Source organism: Brienomyrus brachyistius, chromosome 11, assembly GCF_023856365.1.
Source record: "Brienomyrus brachyistius isolate T26 chromosome 11, BBRACH_0.4, whole genome shotgun sequence".
In the NCBI taxonomy this organism is placed as follows: domain Eukaryota; kingdom Metazoa; phylum Chordata; class Actinopteri; order Osteoglossiformes; family Mormyridae; genus Brienomyrus; species Brienomyrus brachyistius.
Window position 1 is genome coordinate 5,567,438 of NC_064543.1, and position 16,805 is coordinate 5,584,242.

A 16,805-nucleotide genomic window follows, 5' to 3' on the forward strand; every position below is an offset into this window, starting at 1 on the left:
AAACTGCATTTAATAGCACATTAAAACGATCAGAGAAGTATAGGGTTAGGTTATGACGCTTGTGCAGCTTAGCCTATGGGTACTTCAATTTGTCCTCAATGTACACTTATTGGATTGTGTCATTTCCCCAAAGGGCCTTTGTTACGAAAGTGGGGTCTCTTTTCTTTCTTCTGGGGGTGACGTCATGGGCCCTCGTAAAATGGACATACCACCTGTGGGACGATCCGGGTTTAAAGAGGCAGCACTCGGCTAAAACAGGAGAGCAGGCTTTTGTTATAGCAGTTACGCCTTCTGTCATCTCCTGCGTGCACTCGGTCTGTTGGGCGCCAGGAATCGAAGCAGCTCTTCTCTTTAATTCACTCTGTGTGTGTGTGTGTATATATATATATATATATATATATATATATATATATATGTGTGTGTGTGTGTGTGTGTGTGTGTGTGTGTGTGTGTGTGTCTGTGTGAGGGCTGATGATGTGGGGGGGCGAGAGGGTGAGAGAGAATATGTGGGGGTTGAAAGACTGAAGAGTCCGCATTTGTGCGACTGTAGCTAGTATGTCATCTCAGCAATACGGTCTTATCAGAACCAACAGATGAACCCACGCAAGAACAAATCATCTACATCTGAAAGGCGAGCTTCACTACGCTCCAGCCGCGGTGCCGACCCGACTGGTCATCTGGCCATCAAGGTAAGATACAAGAAAATATTTGTACAGGCTTAAACTGAACAGAAATAAATGTATACGCTTATGGTGTTAGCGATGCATCCGGACAATATACACGATCCGATCTTCTTTGATGCCGGCGACGTGTGAGGTTTTTCGTCCCATCAAACACACGTCTCGCCCTGGTACGAAGATAGTTACCACGCCGTGTGTCGCGGAAGTTGGAGGCACAAATGAATCTGGACAGAGCAACAGGTAGAAGGCGCTTTTATCATTTGCTTTGAACTCGCAAGCTTCCCTGCAGTGCACCTTATAGTGGATGTCAGATGTCTTGGTTCCCTGTGTGCGTGTTTGTACTGATTTGTATAGACAAAACACACACATACAAAGACGCATTTTCATAGACCATTAACGCACTTCTATGGAAAACTGAGAGTTTCATATATCCTTGCAATTAGCTCTGAAATGAGCATGAGATCCTCAAACGGCTATTCTGGAATGGTTAATCTACCCCTATGACGCATAATTTAAATTCTGGACATTAAATTTAGCTGCACCGATTGTAGGAAAAGCTCCCCACAAGAATCTTCGTTATATTTACAGTATGACACTAACATGATTACGAATGCATGTTGTTACATTTGTCGTTGATACATTAGACAGCTGACAGCTGATTCAATATGAACTTAGTCTACTGAACACCTCCTTGTGTCACTGTGTTTCTAGGCGAAACGCCGGCTTCTCTATCAGATCGCCTTTTGCTGAATCTGCACGACTTTATTTTGTAAACTGGCGTGTTTTCTCCGTATAATGTGTTTTTCATAGTGTTTAATAGTATCGGGTGTTACAATGTAAGTCTACAGCTGTATTTCGAAATAAAATAAAGAATTTATCCAGTCTTTAGTTTACAGAGGATCTTGTCTCGTATTGCTCAACATTCGAATAATTTTAACGATTGACACTTTTGTAATATCGGTTGTTTAGAATATCAGCCACACCTACAACAGAAGGGAAAAAAATCGCTGACCTAAATTCCCGACGAAAATGCTGTATTTCTCCGCACACGCGGACCAATGCCCTGCACCTATTCATTTGCAGAATTTTCCAGAATCACCTGAGACAATTTTCTGCTTATGTTCTCCCGTTATGCTCCATTTACATTCATGAGAAGGTTGTAAAGACAGCCCACACCTCGCTTTTGATAACGCGGAATCGGTCTCTCATTATTTCACTTATCCGTAATTCTAACCAAAAATAAGTCCTGAGACGTTTGTAAAATTTTTTTTATTATTAAACCATATCTGAACTCACTTCTCATTTAGTCTTTAATATGTCAGCCATCAGGCAGAAGGCCAGAAGCGATAGGACTGCAAACCCCCACCTGTGAAACCGCTCCATCCCAAAGGAGCCGCAAGCTTCTGTTAAGAGGCTTATTTATGGGGTGCGGGAATCTAGCTAAAACCTAGTTCAATATGACCAGAACACATTAATGCTACTGGATTAGTGGTACCATTAGCAGTAGTACTTGTAGTAGTATGTGATTAGATTATAGTGGTTTGTTTACAACATCCATCATATTTCAGAAATATTGTGTTCTTTGTAATTTTGCAGTCTAAAGTGCACTGCTTAGCGCCTTTGCTCTGATGCTGAAATTGACATGAATCCCTGTTTTATTCTTTACACTGGACAGCAATGCATAGATAGACACAGCCACCCCCACACACACAGCATGACAGAGAGAGAGGGAGAGAGCACTTCTCTGGATTGCGAGCAAAGGCTCGCCTTGGGGAGCGTGGTAAGGCTGATCAGCCCCCGCCCTAAGACCTCAGCCCTCGACCTGATCTCCTCCGATTAAAGGGGGGAGCCTGCAGCGACCAACGACTCGCTAATCGTCTTTCGGCCCCTCTCGTCGGCCAGCTCCCCGTACCGCGGTAGCTATCTACGTGACACCACGTAAATGTGTCTGTTCCCTTGCACCTACGCCTCTTTAAAAACTCTGGTTACGCCCACATACCTTGTGTAACCACGCAGGATGTATCGGGCCTTTTCATAGGGCGGATCATGTTCATTATTTTCACATGTTTTGACATCAAAGTGACACACATGCAGCCAATAAAAACATATTGTCTGTGTTCGTCCTCTGTATGGTAATAGATCCATTCTTTATCTTTTTTTAACTTATGGGGTATGTATTTAAATAGGAAATGATGTTTCACCCTGTAGCAGCACTAAGGCCCGGCATTTTGATGAGTAGGATTGATTGTACACAAAGCAGATTTTAGGTTGTCAGAGGGATGTCTGTGCTGCATAATCATTTAGGTTTAACCCTGTATGAAGATCAGACATGCATACTCAATACCTCATACTCAAACCAAATACAGAATTTAAACTTATCCTTGAGTCTAATTCTGGACCCTAAGTGGCTGTTTTGATTCTGCACTCGCCCTCAGAGGCACATCTACCTACCCTTAGTCCTTCTTCGCCTTTGGGCACGTTTCAGGGATCCCTATCCCACCACCTGCCCCATGGACGACATTCACATACACGTTGTATGTTAGCTAAAAATCTTAGGCTAACACTTGTCTCAAGATAAACTAATTTGATCAGTGGAGAACAAACTGTTGACTTAAATCAGAAAGCAGCCGGTCTGCCTTGGGTTTTCAGATGGAACCAAAGCCTTCTGATATCTCCTCTCCTTATGTTCCAACCAGGCTGCAAATGCAGATGTTACTGCGTATATAAATAGCCAAATAATTAGGCATACGTTCAGCTGCTCAGCCTTAGTAAAGTTTACGCAGCCATCAGTCAATCAGAGTTCAGCTCTTTTAAAGTTTATTTGTATCTAAAAAACCACAAGCTAATTAAAAAAATGCCAATATGGTAATATGTATTACAGATAAGTTTTAGGTGTCATTAAATTATAAATATATTTATTGGAATAAAACTGATATAAGTTGTGCATATTTTAGGTATACTTCTGGTAAATGTTAATTTTATAGAGTCATGTTTATGGTGTGGTTTCAATTTTCACTATGTTTACCACAAAAAAATTATTACATCTATAAGTTATAGGCAATTCTGTATAATATTTACCTGATGATTGATATTTTGTTAGTGGATGATACTTAAACACACCTCTAAATATATGTATATGAGGCAAATGCATTTCAATTCGTTATTTTTTCTTGTGCACGGTCTCCTAGCTCATAGTCCGATTAAGTGACCAAAGCTGACAGCGCCGAGTCCCTCCGCATCACCCTCGACCTGGAAGGTCGGACTGCAAAGAGTGACATCATGCAGCGGGGTTATAAACCATCATACGGCGTTGCCGCCGGCCTGCTCTACAAGCGGAGCTGGTTGAATAAACCGGAGATATAAGCCGGTTAGTTTTTAGGCACAGAGGTGGGCGTACCGTGTGGGGAACGATCACTGTATTAGAGTGGTGAATTTCTGCTTGCCTGAAAACACCATTGGGAGATGGGTCTGTCTCTGTGGGTCTCCGTAAGGTATCACGCTGTAATTTCTTCTCGCAAAATAAAAAAAAATCATAATCTTTATAAATCCCTGATGGTAAAGAGTAGCCATCGACTGAGCAAACACGTAACAGCGTGTCGCCCGCAGATGTCTCGTTGTACAGCATCTGTCCGCTGTTTGTGCCGATAAAGCCGGTCATTTAAACAGCTGTGAAAGAAAACAGGACAATCTGTCAAAACATCTTCTTCAGCACACTCACTCCTGTGTGTTTAATGCTTTTTTCCAGCTTGCATTCGGGTGTAGGTAGGATCCTCTTGTAGATTTTCAGCAAAGTCTTTAAAAACAATTATTTAAAATAATTAAAAAAACCTACAAAACGTCACTCCATATATTATTACTACGCACGTCCTATGAAACCCGGTTTATGTCTGAGCACGTGACCGACCTCCAACGTTCATATATGGTTGAAATGTCAGCTGTCGAAAAAACGCTGAACAAACGTTTAATGCTAATGATTGTACAAATGTTAATAAAATACTTAGAAATCAATGCTGAAATCTCTACTTCGAATCGACATTTCTTCAACAACACAAAATAAATTTCTGCCATTTAAATTATTATTTTTTATTAGCATTTTATTATATTTTTATGCTAAGATCTTACGTCCACTTGTGCCCTATCGAGTAACGTCCGAGGTGCATAGTAACGTACACTGATCGAGAGGAGCCTGAAAGCGGACCTAGCAGACAACAGTGGTATGGCTTTTTATTAAAAAGTGCTGTGATTTCACATTTATTACTATTTCCTGTAGAGTATTGTGTGCATATTGCAGTGCTGTCCTTAATGTCTTGCCTCTCCCCTAAAACTATCGAGATATGCCCAGATTGATTTTGTCCGCTGGTCCCTACCCCAAATGCAATGCTATTCGGCAGGCAGGCCTAACCTGTAAGACAACGATACTATTCTTATTAGTATGATTATAATTATATCTATTATATGGTTATAAATGACTATATTCATGCTTTCTCTTTAGTTTTATTTTCTCAACATGTAGTAACTACATTACACTAACTATATTACTATGTTTTTAACGATAAAAAGGCAAATATCGTCTCCATCGCTTCCTTCCCAATAAGCTTCGGAAGAGACTCACTGGATCGCCTGAAGAAATAAAATACCACACTGATACTTAGATGTTAATGACAGATTATCATCTCTACTTTGACAGCCTGGTGGGTAGAGTAGTTGATGTACATCTATAAGGTCATGGGTTTGAATCCCATTGTCAATCTGTGTGAGTAGACTTTACATAGGCCTATCCATCCAAAAAGGTACAGTTAGGTGAACACATTTCTCTAAATTGATCATATACAGCATGTGTTCTGTGATGACTTGGTATTCTGTGTGAGGAACCCTCTAGCCTCTTTGTTCTCAGGGATACACTCCAGAATTGCAATTTTAGTGTTGATTTATTTTCCAAATTCAATATTGATACAAGACCTAAATTCACCCATGTTGAAAAGTAAGACGATGAAAGAATGTTGCAATATCAACACTGATTCGATTTTCCAAATCAAAAACGAAATTCAACAACGATTCAGCCTTAATCCACGATGTTGATTCACCCATGAATAAATGTTGAAATGCCAGCTGGGTATATTACTGACAGGAGTGTTTGTTTTATTTTTTTCTAAGAGTTAGTATTTTTTTTACCTCTTAGCTACAGTTAAACTTGTAAAAAATGCATGAGTCATCACCGGTCATAAAAATATACCAAAGAATAAGGTCTAAAAATACAGTGTAATGCAACAACGGAAGATGTGATTCCTCAGGGGCAAACAATTTATTTATTTTTTTATGTTTAGCTTTTTCAGTAGAATACCGACATAAAGAGGTTAACCTGTTTATAACTCACAAAAAAACTACATCTCCACCATCTTTCCCATGAATATGATTCAAATTATTATTTCAGCCAAAAGCAGAATGTGATTTTTCCTTCGCTTGAGCATATTAATACTTCTTTCTGTTTGACATTGGAAAGTACCACTGAAAGAAGTTTGATCATATACAAGTAAGAATGAGTAAGCGTTCAACAGCTCTGTTAATCGCCTGTATTAAAAATAGTGTGCTTTTTGTAAACGTTTGTAATATATAACGTTGGGAGAAATGTTGACCATTATAATCACTGTTTGTAATAAATGCAGGGCTTTCTGTAACTGTCCCTGTGTTGTGATGGATCAGTCTAGGGACAGAGGTTGATAGAGAATAAATGTGATTACTTATTAACACAGGAAAATGTGTCCACAGATTGTTGTGCAAATGAGGAGGTGGCCAGGCAGTCTGTTTTCTGAAAGGCAGTCTTTTAGAACAGGTGTTCAAACAAGGAGATACGCGCATGAATTGAATTAATGTGATTAAATTCAGTTCTGTTACACCTTTCCGATGCCTGTTGCTTGCAGTACATTTATCACAGTGGCAAGAGTCGGATGGTGGGACTGTTGACTTTTCTGCCTGTCGATATCTAAAAAAAACACTTTATCAGGTCTACTAATGTCCCCCCCCCTCATGAACAGCACTAATGAAAACAATATGCAAAACAAATAAGGTGCACTGAATTAATACTAATAGGTAATAATAGGAAATAATCAAGTTGACTGTAATGGAAAACTGTACAGACATAAAATGGTATATGGTTGTTCATCGGTGGAGATGCATGATGGTCAGGTGTTTAATTTGCAGCTTTTTGAGCTCTTATGATAAAAAAAATATGTCAGCTGATTCAGCCCATAGCTTGGACTGAGCTCCAGAGAGCAACCGGCGTGGGCTGTATGGTAGAGAAGATGGTTTGAAGACTGCAGTGATTTCAAAGGTGCCTTTGAATAAAGTGACCAAGAGTGAGTTGAGGGGGGTGGGTTACAGATTTGACCAACGGCTTTTACAGCCACATGACCAGCAGCAGGGTGTTGGCAGATTATAGGGCTGCCCCCACCCCCTGGGGTGTGTGAGAATTGAGCCCCAGGCTTCAACCGATCATCCTGCAAAGTGGACACCACCACAAGTTAGGACACAGTGGAGCAGTAGGTACGAGAGCTTCTTTCAAGGTTAAAGTGGACACAGATGTTACCGGTGGTCTCCTCTTTCGGTCTGATTCCCTGGACTCGCTGACAAGGCTCTCGGCAGCAGGTTTTCCAGTTCGTGTTAGAAATGAACGGTTCTCTCGCAGCTTCTGTGCCATGAGAGCAGAGATGGAGAAGGCATTGACGTCTGCCGGCACCTGCAGTCTGAGCTTTGCTGTCTGTGAGCTTTGTGTGCTGAAATGTCATCCATTTCATTCAGGCCACCAGAGCCCGATTCTCCTGATGGGTGAGCTCTACCATTTCAGCTGTGAGTATTGAAAAGTATTTGTTTGTTTGTTCTGTAGAGAAGAAAATAAGCACAATATTATGGCGATGGTATGGTACATGGCAGTCCTACTTCGTTAAAAACATACACATATCAGCAACTCATGGATAAGATTAGCAGATGATAATGTCACTTAGTCAAACATATATGATAAAAAATATTAACAGTTGGTTAATTTATTGTATAATGAGTAGGTTCTTTGTATGAGATGCATTTTTAACATACATATAAAGTATCATCTGTGTGATATATATATATATATATATATATATATATATATATATATATATATATATATATATATCCTATATTTTCTAAATTTAGACATACATGTTCTTATTATATATTCAAAAATTAATGCAAGTGGTCATAATCAGATACTATCACCAGGGGTCTGGGGTCCCTGCGTCTCAGTACCGCAGTCTGCATGCCTGCAGACCTGAAGACCAGGTTACACAAGGCTCTGATTGTGTTGCGAATTCTGTTTATCTATTTTCTAACCCAAAAGGCTGGGAGCGCTTTACTCGCGAAAGCGGAGGCTGCTGGTGGGTGGCACTCAGAGGCAGCCTCAGTGAATACCGGGGTCCTTTGAAAATAGCACGCAGTTAGGTGTCTCTATCCTGCCTGCTCAGAAATTCTCTAAAGGGCTGTTTTTTCAACAATTAATCGTGTGGTAAACAGGAGTATGAGTGCAACTATTAGTAAATTGCATACAAAAATTATTACAATTGCCTAAAACAGACTATAAATAACTAAGTACATTATTTAGTTATTTACAAAAATACATATATTAAAACCCAAAATACACTCGCAGCAGGTGTTGTTGCCTTCAGTATGACATTCTGAATGTCTTTCAAACACAAGGGATGAGGTTTTCCTCATATATCACTATTTCTGGGTGATTAGTTAATATTTTTTAAAAATGAAATGACTTGTTTCATAAGGAAAATGTTTCCCTCTGTGATTTCTGTGATGTACCTTGCTGGTCAGACCTACAGCTTTGCAGGACACGTGAAAAAACGTAAAAAACAGAGAAATGCGACGAAGCACTGATAAAACTGACGCATCAAGGGCCTCGATCCAACAAACACTGGTAACGCTTTACTTGACGTGGCACAAATACTTAGTAATAACTCAGTTACAACTGAAATACAAACTATGAACAAATATAGTCACTTCTTGAGATAAAAGATGCCTCACGATTCATTAATGATGAACAAACATGACATCACCATTCCACTTGTGTAATTCATTACTTATTTCAGTAGTTTCTTCAGTAGTTCACAAAGACTTACAGAATTAACAGATATAGTAACAAATATGGTAACTGCTTGAGATAAAACATGCATCAGAATTCATTAATGATGAATTAACATGAGATCAGTATGTAAGTAAGACTCAGTTACTGGTTAATTAATGCATAAGTAACAGCATAATTCCATACTGTTTGTGCCCTATCAAGAAAAGTGTTACCCAAACACACTTCCTTGTATGTGCTCTGGGTGAGCTCTCTCAAATTTTCCCTCCCCCCAAAAATTAAAATGTTTTCTAAATGGTGAAAAAAGTCTCTAGAATCCCACACCAATAGACACACATCAAACAAAGTTACACCTGTTTTTTCTCCCAAAAAAGATGAGAACCCCCCAAATATCTTAATGGCTGGCCGACAGACTCCATGTCTGTCCAACAGTTACTCATGAATTACTCATGCTCATTGTTCAGAGAGCTGTCTCCTGCCCAAATCTCCATGGATAAATCTTTGATGGCAATAGAGTTCAGTGAACAAGTAAGGGGATTCATTTTAGGCTTCTGAACATGTGATGTAGAGGAAATATCATGGAAATCTACATACTGATGATAGATAGATAGATAGATAGATAGATAGATAGATAGATAGATAGATAGATAGATAGATAGATAGATAGATAGATAGATAGATAGATAGACAGATAGATCCATTCAGATATGTATATTGTAAATGTCAGCAGCTGTTAGAGGGTTCAGTGCTTTTGAAGTTGAGGACATTCATGGAAAAACTGTGATGTTTTGTTTTTCAGGATCAATATGAAGCAAGAAGCTGGAGCTGCGGCCTTTGTGGGCCGTTGAGAACAACATGGCACCTGTCAGCTTCCCCCTATCACGGAACCACAGGTACTGTCGCCGTCAGCAGGTAGAAACGTACTCCGCCTCTTTCTTAATCAGCATCTTCACATGGGTACATGTCAGACCTGAGATGGTTATTAAAGCCGCACACTGACCCCGGTGTCTTCTGTGGGCTGATTTTCAGCTCTCCTCACTGGTATTAAATAGACCAATGGGACGTAGCTTCAGAATCCAAACTGGTCAAGTGTATTTTTCTTAGTTACTCTGGTGTGTAACCCAAATCTCCACTCGTCCATTCAGAATCTTACTACTCTATAACATTACACCTCAGCACCATAGGACAACTGTGTTGTGAAAGGTTATATACGGTGAAATTGAATTAAACTGAACCGGACTGATTACCAAAGAGGAGAAGTAAAACTGAACGAAGACAAAGGCCATTAAATTAGTTATAGTTTAGTAAGGCAGACTGCTCCTTACATGGGAGGGGGGGGAGGTAATAAGATGGAGAGACCAGGGGCAGGTGAAGTAAGATAAATGCTACAAGGGTCTCCCTGGGACATAGCGCATTGCTAACCTCACATTTGGACATTCCTGTCAAACACACTATATTCCATTGCTCATTTAAGTTAAAAGGTGAAGCCAGGGGCTGTTTAAGCACACGTTTTAACATCCCAGCAACCCCGTGTGTCGTCTGTAACAAACATGTTTAGGAAAATGCCCTACGGGACCCCCACACCCTCACTAGAGGGCGCTAGATTTATGGCACCATCCAGTTCCTTGCTAAGGTGGGGTCGCGTGAATGCTGTATGATAATCCAGTTTTATGCACAGTCAGCGGTTCTCAGAATCATCCTGAGATCAGATATTAATCTTGCGCGGACGCTGGTTACAGATTTGGAGTGCGCTGGCGGTGTGGTTCACATTTACAATTACAGTCAACAGGGGACGCCACCGAGCATCTGAGGACATTAGGATCCGCCGTTGCTGGTTAAAACAGTTTCCATTGATCCGCAAGCCCCTTGCATACATTTAATGTACTGAGATAGAAAGCATGTGCAGCTGGAATCTCCTCACTGCCGTACAGCATCGAGTTTACAGAACAGCCATCAGACGAGATCTGATAATGAGAGGCTGATCGGGGGCGAGGGGGAGTATGTGTGCATCTATATTTTTAGGAGACGTATAATAAGTATCTGTTTTACGGTAAAAGAATAGGAAAGAGGCACATTCATTACACAGGTAAGCCGTTGGTGAGCCAAAGACATTTCGGGCTGATCGTTGAATGAACAGTGCGTGTTCCTCTCCTACTGTCAGATGAAATGAATTGCCTACTAACTGTCTGACACATCGGCGAGTTGCAGGGTGGGAAAAAAATATAAATAACTTACTAAAGAGAAAACAGGAGGATGTGGCAGTGAATCGCGCCCCCACAGCCAGCCACTTTCCGCAGTAAGAAAATGGAAGGCAATCCCCTGCAGGCTTTCCGGGAGGGAACATGTTTAGATAATTAAGCGTAGCTACAGTCGGCAGCATTTCGGGCAATTACCTTAACCATACACACTGACTCGTTCCAATTATTGAGCGTTTTTCCCGCTTTGGTTACTGGTGGACTAATTTTTCCCCATAGCACACAACAATAATAATAATAATCAGGTCATGTACCACTACACAGATGTCTGATGTGCTCAAAAAATAGATTTATTTTACTGTTACACTATGGAGAAGAAAAGGGGGCACTGTACACAGGAAATAAAAATACTTCTTTCTGGTCAATCCCTTTCACTGGAAAGGCTGCGGCACATTGTTTTGTTCACTTACATGCTGATTTGGAGTGAACCAATCAGAACTATGATTTCAGACGTTTTCTGAATTAATTGAAGCCAATTACAGAGCATAAATAATCGGGCCAAGCCGGACCTTGCTCTGTCCCTCCACCTGAATCATCGGGACCTGGGCCAGGCGGGCTCCCGCTGCCCTTCCGTCCCCTGACAGCCACTCTTATCCCCCATCAACGTTTAATGAGGAATCACTGAGGGCAGATCTCAGCAGAAAGACTCGGGAGGAGCCAGCCTTCCGCTTCCCTGTAAGTCACACTCCTAATAAGCTCTGCTGCTCAGGGGAGACAAAAGTAATGAACTGAAAGGTGACTGAACAGCCATTTAAATCTCACCTGCCATGCTCCATACAGGACTAACTCATTTGGCAAGGAAGTTAAAAATTAAAAGGAAAACCGCGCAGATTTACAACCGATTCAAAGCACCCTGGTTTTATCTTATTCGGCAAGCTATTCTTTGTATTTTTTATTTACGCTTCCGTTTGAATGTAGTGTCTCGATTCCATTTTAAATCAAAACAATTTAAAATGCAATGCATTCTAAACTCAAAGGGTCCCTTACAGCGTCCTGCAGTTTCAACCCTACATAGCTTCAACCCTCCACATCAGGGCGGCCGATTCGCCTTGTCCTGCTTAAAGCTCCCCGAAGAGGCGAGGCGCCTGCAAGTTGCCGCCCCCTGGGGCCAGGGACGCTCCCTCCCGCAGTCCTGCGCGGCGCGGAGTCGGCAAGTGGAGCAGAAAATGCACGGCGAAGAGCGGACGGCTCAAACCGGTGTTATATAGTAGACATATTATTAATGTTACATCCATTGCGTGTTTACTTGGTTTAAATCTGTTAGTGTATTTCAAACTACTTCTAAATTGGCAAAATAAAACGTTTTAGTAGTTCCCTCATAAAAAAACATGTATATTTACTATAACCGTTAAAACAGTCCCATAGAATTTAAAATAGAAAGTTTGGCAAGGAGCAGATATACAGTTATCATGGAACATGGTTCCCATTTCACAGCAGAACAGTAGATGTACATAAATTATATATTGGAAAAACACATTCTACTCTAAATGGTGGTTTTATATTGCAACGCTATTATTTCACATCTTCACTGAAGGGTTTCTTGACATATCAATCAGTTGAAATTAGGCTGTGCAGAACCGAAAGCTTTTAATCTAATTAAAAAAAAAGAACTTAAATACGGGTAAGCATTTCGAAACGCAGTATCTTGGACAGAAACATTTTTTTTTCGTTTATTCTTTTGTCAGCTTGTAATGTCCCGGCGATCCATATTTCAGAAAAATCAACAGAAGTGTAGGCTATTTCTTGTCCGTAAAAAGCTAGGCTTTTATGTCTGTAATTACAGGGAAATGTCACTGAGATTGTTCAGAATTTACAATTCACTTCTCGTGCAGAAGTGTCAATAAAATAAACTTTTTATTATGCAAGGCTTTATACAAGCGTATAAAGAGTTAATATGTAAATATATCACATTAAAGTTTCCCACTTTTCAAAGAGCGATAAAACAGGTAATACGGTGTTTTGGGCACGACGTTGCCTGGAGGCGCTCAGCTAAAACATCGCCCGGTCTGAAGGTAAAAATTAGACTCACTTGGGTTAAAATCGGTAACATTTTTAACTAAGAAAAATACTATGCCGATTTGATTTTTCCCCTCGCAGGATGACCTCTGGGTTGTTGATTATTGGTTTGTGATGATATGTAGTAATGTAAGCTTCCTGTAATGGCCGGATTGGAAATTCACATGAGGTTGGAAGCGAAGGGTTTTGCCTGCGAGTAAATACAAATGGCCAGCAACTGCCCAGTCATTTGGAATGTACTCTTTAGAATGCACTCTTCAGTTGCAATCTACTTGTTTGGAATGTACACGTTCCTCACACTTTTGTTCACAACGGCACCAAAAAATACATGCCCCGTTGTGATTCCCACTACCGACCCACTGGCAAAAGTCCCTCCCCCTGCCCCCCCCCCCCCCCCCCCCCCTGCAGCCATAACTGTTCCTCCATCCAAGCTCTCCGCATCCTCTCAGGTTATGAAAGATGTTTTCAGCTAAAAGCATGTCAACAATTCCCGTCAGGTCCTACAAACACTTTTGGCAGAAAGTACATCAACATATAAACAGAAGCCAATCATATTGCAGATGGCACACATGCCCATTTTAAAGACTAACTTAATGAATTGCTGAGAGGTTAATAATGTTGTGGAGAAATTAGCCTTTTAATTATCCTTAGCTGCTCTGCAGGATTTATTGACTTAATTTCTGATTCTGCCATAAAGCTGATGTCGGTACATGTCAACAATTCATCTGCCATTTTACTCACTGGCTTCTTCACCTGTTATTCTTGGCTCAAAATTCACTGGTTCTGGTTCTTACACCGGATCTTTTCGGGACACCTACTCGTTCCATTTTATTGAAATGGAAGGTCAGCTGTTAAACCAATGGTTTTTCCTACTTTTATAGGGCTGAGCACAGGTGTGGATACAAAACAGGAGAGAGGTTCTGGAGGCAGAAGAGGATGGATCTGGGTAAGAGAGGTCATGCTCTGAGGTCACTCAGATGAAGAACTTCTGAAGTTTGGGTGTCAAGATGACATCATCAGCTCTTTTTAATTTGGATTATCTCAGTGATGAGTTTGTAATATTGTAGGGGAAACTGAGATGGCATCCAGGAACACTGAGTTGTATATTTTTGTAACAAAAGAGGGAGGTGAAAATTCACCTGCTACCATGGGTTAATATTTCAAACATAAAACATTTTATGAAAGACTACCTATAAATCCGCTGAGATGAGCAGATTGAAAGGGATGACTGGAATTTGTGAGGCTCGCCTGCATGTTGGTAGGGCACCAGGAGGACTGTAAACCTGTCACGGATCCCACTGCAGAAATCACAGAATGCATGAAAACGGCCCAGAAAGACGCCCATTTCAGAGCCTCACACGTTCACAGCGTCCCTCCCAACACAGCAGCTCCCAAATGTGAACATGCTGCAGGTGTTTCATCAGTTCATCAAACTCACAAGTCCAGTCTTAAATTTCCCAGCATATGATTGGTATGCTCTGCGTGACAGCATTTTTAATCACTGGTTTGGCTTGTTGAAGCTGGGGGAAAACTCTGCAGTAGGAGGCTCACGGGGCCCTGAAGCACTAACCAGTGATGGGTGGCCTAGAAGGACATTTTCCATCAACTTTTCATGACAGATTTTTTTTTGAGCAGTATTGCTTTGGTCCTGGACACTGTGGAAGACTAGTGATTTTGTTGTTGTAAATGCAGCTCCTTGACAACAAGTCACAGTCTACCTCAATGACTAGAACAAACTCATCAAATTTTAAATGACCTTTAACCTGGATACCCTCGGATCCCCCCCCCCCAGGTAACCCAAAGGTGGGACTGGCTGGGGAAACACTGGCAAATATTAATATCGACATGCCTCATTAATGCTTTTAATAAAAAAATGATGGTCCTTAATGAAACTGGTGTCTGTGTGATGTTTGTATGCGCACACAATACTCTGTCAGCCTTGGTGGTAAATTTTAGGTCTCAGAAAGCTTTTCTCCCTCACTTCAAATGCAGTTTTTCAGCATCTACTAAGATCAATGGAATTACTTACTATTTTTCCTGAAATAAAATTTAATTTCATGTGGAAGCTGAAAGTAAACTGTATTGCTACCACTGCAACTTTCAGGTGTGTGTGCGGGGGGGGGGGGGTGGTTCTTGGCCTGCCTTGAGAAAATTCAGGTTTAAAACTGACAATGATGGTCCTGCCGTAAACATATGTTGGCCAATGTGGTTTGGTGTGTACCGCAGCAGTGTAAAATGGCAAACTAAATCTTTCAATTTCTTTTATCAAAAAATTAGCATCATTTACAATTTATATACATTCAACCAGTTTTAATAGTCTCAAGATTTAACAACAGATGCATTATTAAAATTATTCAGATAGTCATGATGGAATCCAGACATCTCTAAATGCTCTAGGAATAAGTAAAATAATTCCAGAAAATATGCATGAAATGTTAAAACGTGCATTACACTTGTTCCCAATTTATACATTTTATTTAGTAACGTAAGTATTAATTATTAATGTGTATGCAGTGATCACACATGCAATTCTGTATAGATTTGGGGAATGGAGAAGATCAAAAATCAAATGCAGGACTCACTTTGAATATGTCCAGTTTTACATGTAAAAATAATATCAACTACGATTATTAGCACACTACAGTTCAAAGGAAAGGGCAGAGAGCAGATTACATAGATCTTTCACCATGTACATTTTGTACAGTGGAAAAGTGGAAAATAAATGCCCGGTTGGGAAGATTGATAGACCAATAAAAGCATTTTGTAATCGCTATTCTGCAGCTATGAATATGCATAACAAAAAGTGAACAATAGGAGGGGGTGTTACCTTCAACTCTCAACAAATGGTGTAGGATGTTTCCATGGATACCACCATGGCAACCCCTGCTGAATTAGCAGGCTCAGCCTGGAGTTAGTGCGGAATGGTCGCTGAGATTTTACGAGACCTCAAGGGTCAACGTTGACAATGCTTAACAGCCCTTTTATCATGCAAAAATTCCATGTCTACCGGGAATTAAATGTGCATTAGTGATGAAAAATAAAAATAGTGCCCCACAGACATATTTTTGTGGGTCACTCAAATTGCATGGGTTAAGTGTATTTGAATTATAATAATACATTTTATTTGTGCATCCATTTTAACAGTGAAATTTCAAAGGGCCTTACAGTCAAGCTTGACATAAAAAGAGATCAAATAAGACTACAGTACCCAGCCTAGGAGCAATCAAAGCCATATCAACACAAACAAATTCACGAATGACTGAAGCCATCATATAAAAGCAAAGGGAAAATTGCATTTTACGGGGATCTGCAAAGGCAGCGGTCGATTGAAGAGATAGGTGGAAACACCGAACATGTGGTCTTCCGCTCCATGCTTCCATGTGCAGCTGCATGCTACAGGCAGACAAACACCAGGCCTGCCTTTACCTGAAAGGGTCACAGCAGGCCCACCAGAAAAAAGCAACCCCCCAAAAACAGAAGGACAAACACCATCAAAATCCAGAACAGTGTCCTAAAATCGATCGTGTAAAATTACTGACATCTGGCACAGTCGTGCCAGGACAGGTGTGACACGGAGCCCTGAAGGACAGCTGTGCGCAGTATGCATTACCTCGAATAACAGCGATCACTGCCACTCCAGCATGTCTGGATGGTAAACATCAGTAGATAACAACAAAAACGTTACAGGTTGATTTCCAGCATTCTTCAGAGTATCAATTTAGTGGTTGTATTAGA

General features: G+C 40.7%; 1 long non-coding RNA gene across 2 annotated transcripts; it reads left to right on the forward strand.

Moving 5' to 3' along the window:
- The first annotated feature begins 550 nt into the window (after positions 1-550).
- On the forward strand, positions 551-14,962 carry LOC125751296 (uncharacterized). Of its 2 annotated transcripts, XR_007400587.1 has the most exons (4): positions 551-689; positions 7,476-7,523; positions 9,599-9,692; positions 13,952-14,962. It is a non-coding gene; the product is annotated as an uncharacterized LOC125751296 (long non-coding RNA). The 2 variants fall into 2 exon arrangements; XR_007400588.1 differs by lacking the exon at positions 7,476-7,523.
- Positions 14,963-16,805: the final 1,843 nt, after the last annotated feature.